General features: G+C 34.4%; 2 pseudogenes; one reads left to right on the top strand and one right to left on the bottom strand.

Moving 5' to 3' along the window:
• The first annotated feature begins 2246 nt into the window (after window positions 1–2246).
• On the top strand, window positions 2247–2343 carry LOC122098993 (annotated as a pseudogene).
• A 690-nt stretch (window positions 2344–3033) lies between these two features.
• LOC122098969 lies at window positions 3034–3673 on the bottom strand (annotated as a pseudogene).
• Between the last annotated feature and the right edge of the window lie 1457 nt (window positions 3674–5130).

The raw sequence follows: 5130 nt of genomic DNA on the forward strand, positions 1-5130 counted from the left end.
CATTTTTTAAGTTCTGTGTTGATTTCCTTTTTCAAGATTTTAAAGTTTTCATCGTAGAATTCCTTCACTTCTTTGGTTAAGTTAATTCCTAGGTATTTTATTTTTTGTGGGGCTATTACAAATGGAGTTGCTTTCCTAATTTCAACCACACTTTTCTCATTGTTGGCATACAGAAAAGCCATTGATTTTTGGGGTTCAATTTTATAACCTGCTAGTTTGCCAAAGTTTTGAATCAGCTTGAGTAATTTGGGAGTGGAGTCTATGGGATTCTTTAAATACAAGATCATGTGATCTGCAAATAGGGAGAGTTTTATTTCTTCTTTCTCTATTTGGATCCCCTTTATGTCTGCACCTTGTCTTATTGCTCTAGCTAGGCATTCTAATACTAGATTGAAGAGAAGTGGAGAGAGTGGGCATCCTTGTCTTGTTCCTCTATTGTAACTTGCTCCCTACACTTGAAAACCTTGTAATGTCACTATCATCTACTTGTTAAGGGTTATTTTGGCAAATGTGATTTTAAATAGTTCATTTGAAAATGAATATACTTTCAGGAGATTAAATGTAGGTTATTATTGGTTTGAGAATGACAACATTTTTATACTACAGAACCTAGTTTTACTGAACTACCAGTGTGTTGAAGCACTAAGGATCTTCCCAGTTAATGTTTTTCTAAATTATATTTGACCTCTAAATCAAGTATTCCTAGACTTGGTAGACCAATTATGGATCTATCATTACAAAAACTATTTTTTTGGGGGGGTGTCTAGTCGTAGGGCCTGAACTCTGGGCCTGGGCACTGTCCCTCAGCTCTTCAGCTCATGGCTAGAGCTCTACCACTTGAGCCACAGCGCCACTTCCGGCTTTTTTCTTTTTGCTTATGTGGTGCTGAGGAATCGAACCCAGGGCCTCAAGCATGCAAGGCAAGTGCTCTACCATTGAGCCACCTTCCCAGCCCTACAGAAACTATTTTTTTGGCTGCACTGAAATCTTTCATTACTCATTAGGAGAGGGGTACTAAAAATAATCTTGTTCATTTGTGATTTTGTTCACTCATATGGGCTGGTCATCTGTAAATTGAAAGTTTGAATTACAGTACTTTCTCTCAGATTTTGTGATCTCATCTTTCATTTTAAGTTGCCTTGCATTTCACAATTGATTTCTGGTAATTCTTGTAACGAATTGGGGTCCTGAAATAATGTAGGAAATGAGAAATTGAGAAGAGTCTTCAATTATTTTCTAGAAAGATTCACTGTGTGAAATTTAAAATCAGCACATAGAAATATAAAATATATAAGTATATATAAAATAAAAATTGTTTTGCATTATTGTGTTGTGGTTAGGGAATCAAAAGCAACTGTGTTTCAAAGTATTATTCCATTATCTCTACCTCAGTTTTTGGTAGAGTTAGACTTAAAGCTTTACCATTTGTAGATTTACAGCCTAGAGGCAAGAGGAAACACTATGATTAAAACATTACCAATTTAAGGCCTAATATCAAGGAGAAACATATGGCCTTCTCTAGGAGCTATGGAAATATTTGGTGATAGAAAGTCAGTAGTGTAAATTCCTGCCAGGTTGGATGATAGACAGGCTAGAACAGTAGGTAATCATGCATATGAACAATTTTTTCACCTTCTTGGCTTTAGCTACTTTTGAAATGATAAGTATAATAAACAATTAAATTTTGATAAAATACCTTCCATTTTGAACAATTCTGTCTGAACTGTTCATCTCTCTATGATCCCTTGTAACTAAGATTAGTTTTGTTCCAGTAAGACAATCTATGCTGTCAGGGTAAGATATTCTGGTTGGTCTGTTCCTACATGGAAGAAGGGTAAAGGTTCAAGTAGACATTTGTCCCAGCAAGACCTCATTTCGGAAATTTTAAGCTGCAGAAGTTTAGAAGTAGCTCTTAAGCAAGGCTTACTTTGAATCCATTAGCTCTACAAATCTAACTGAGTTGATAAATAAGTACTTGAAAACCATCACCTTTGGACTTAGCTGAAACGGTTTCAAAGTATGATCAAATTTAAAATGAAAATGACAAAATAGACATTGACAAAAATATTGTAAATGTGAGTAATCGACCAAACGATATGTTTTTTCCACTATACACAGAATTTTAGAGAAATAAGATCAATAGCATTTTTAGGAACAATAAGGGTTCCTTGTTACAAATAGGGAACCATGGATATAGGCCTGTATAAAGATTGCATCATTAAGTACTTAAATTTAGAGGGTACTACATGCTTCAGAAGCAGGTCTACCCAAATTACAATACAGATTTTAACATGGCACTTGCACAAAGATGATATGAAAATTTGTGAAGTATTCCATATTTTTCATTCTTCTGATGCAAGAAATGAAAAACAGTTATTAAAAAGTTAATTACAAAAAAACAAGTGTAACAATACATCTAATTTATAGAATTAAAGGTTAGTTTGACATCAGTGTATTAATTCTTCATCTTAGAAAGGCCTTTACATAGCATAACCTTTACAAAACTTGAAATTAGATAACATTGTAATTTTATCACAAAGAAATAAAATAATATAAGGACCTAGGAAAAAAAGAAATCTTAAACTTCTTCTATATGGAATGCAATCTGAAAAGACACATTTATTAATGAACCTATACATTATATAACAATGTAGAATTCCAAGTATTATATCTAGGAACGAATGAAATAGATTATGGATATTATACAAACATAGATATACTTTTTTTCAGAAAACTATGAGGAAAAACTTTAGTTTCTATACTATTCATTTCAACAGATAAGTTAAAATTATTTCTGATTTTAAAAAATCACAAACTGCAGAATTGATTATAGATGTATACAAACAACTCTTGAATACATTTTGACATCAAAGTCAGGCAATTCACTTGGAAGAATACCATGGAATCCATGAATTTTTAAAGTACGATATTGCTGTTGCATTGTATTGTGAAAAAAAAAATTAAGGGACACAAAGGATGGACTGGCCTTTTTGAAATTTAAGAAACTTAACCAAACCATTACGACTTAGGAGAACAATTTGTATAGCCTTCCACAACTTCAAAGAGGTAGTGATACATACTTATACTTTTGGCAATATTAAATGCAGTTTCTTCCAAGTTGTTCTTTAGACCTGGTTTGATATAATGGTTCAACAGAGTATCTTTTCTATTTCTATTCCAAGCAGCAAGATGCAAGGCAGTCAAGAGGCCTTTAGTTTGGGTATTGGTATCTGCATCATGAAGAATTAAGAAAGAAGGCACTCTAGTATTATTGCACATATAAGCACTGTGCAGGGCTGTCCAGCCATTCACAGTTATGTCATGAATATCTGCCTTGAGATACCAACTCATGGACAATGTCTAAGTGTCCACTCTAGGCTTCCCAATGAAGAGGGTTATACTCATCCTCATCCCTAGTATTCATCTGGGTGGCCTTGTTGGAAAGTAGTCTACACACCATAGTAAGCCGATTAATTTCAGCATCCCAAAGAATAAATTTGCTTGCATCCTACTTCATTTTTTTTCTTGCAATTGATACCATTTCTCACTTTTTCATCTTGTTCCTTGTCTTCGTCAGAATTGCCTAACCAGAGACTTTGAGTGCAAGTGGGAATGAGATGTCCATGTATTTCACCAAGAGTTCACAATGGTTGAACTGGTCAGAAAAATCTGGTGAATTTCCAGCATATGTTTTTTCACCATGATTTATTTTCTCTTTTTCCATTTTTACTATTTTAAATTATTCTAACTGGATAGTAGGGAATTGATAGAGAGCAGCGGAAAGATTTTCCTCAGTATTAAAAAGTACAGACTGAAAATGAGGACCAGTGGGGTTTTCATGTGCAGCTTATTCTAGGAATGAGAAAATAGAAAACAATGCCTTCTATGTCAATGATTTGGGAAATATCATGTTATAGTGTAAAAGAACTCACTATTCAACATAAAGTCTTTAAGAGTTTTCTAATAGCTTTCTAATGTTGGTACCCAACATTAGAAAAAATGTATAATCCATTAGTAAAATAGAAGTCCTTTGTATGACTACCTAAATTCTTTTTTTTTAATAGCTATACAATTCTGAATTTTTTAAAATTTTTATTGTGAACATACTGTACAGAGAGGTTACAATTACATGGGCAAGATAATGAGTACATTTCTTATCAAGCATTGTAGCCTCCTTTTGGTTTACCCTTCACATCCCTTCCCCGCCTCCCCCTGCCTCCCACCCAATCCTCCCCACACAACAAAGTTGTAAAGTTCGTTTTCGACATGACAACTTGTACTTCTCATTGTTGCAACGGATCCATCTGTATCCTTATTTAAACGAATTGTTTTTCCCCATCCCCTCCTCAAATTATACCGACATCAAATACAGTGAAAGCAGGGGTTATACTGTGGGGGGAGGGACATACAAAGCAACAAAGAAATAATCTTTTATATGCGTTAGAAACAAATGCATGAAAGAAAAAAAACTTTTAAATACATATCTAAGGGTTCATTTTCCTAACATCACCTTATCTGACCTTCTCTGCTTGACTCATACATATACTAGATATTGAAAATAAGGGAAACCATGGGACCTATGTTTCTTTGGGCTTGGCTTACTTCACTTAATATAAATATTTCCAAGTCTTTCCATTTCCTAAGAAATGGGGAAATGTCATTCTTTCTGATGGAGGCATAGAATTCAATTGTGTATATATACCACATTTTCTTGATCCATTCATCTACTGAGGGGCATCAGGGTTGGTTCCATATCTTAGCTATAATAAATAATGTTGCAGTAAACATAGTTGTGCTGGTAGCTTTAGTGTGGTCTTGTTTCTAAACATTTGGGTAAATGCCCAAAAGTGGGATTGCTGGGTCATAGGGGAGCTCTATGTGAAGTCTTTTCAGGAACCTCCATACTGCTTTCCAAAGTGGTTGAACAAGTTTACATTCCCACCAACAATGAAGTAAGGTTCCCTTCTGTCCACATCCCCTCCAGCATCTGTTGTTGTTAGAGTTCTTGATTTTTGCCATTCTAACTGGAGTGAGGTGTTATCTCAATGTTGTTTTGATTTGCATTTCTTTTATGGCCAGGGATGTTGAGCATTTCTTCATGTGTCTATTGGCCATCCTTCTTTCTTATTC

Source organism: Dipodomys spectabilis, unplaced genomic scaffold (assembly GCF_019054845.1).
Source record: "Dipodomys spectabilis isolate Male_0828 unplaced genomic scaffold, ASM1905484v1 ptg000498l, whole genome shotgun sequence".
NCBI lineage: Eukaryota > Metazoa > Chordata > Mammalia > Rodentia > Heteromyidae > Dipodomys > Dipodomys spectabilis.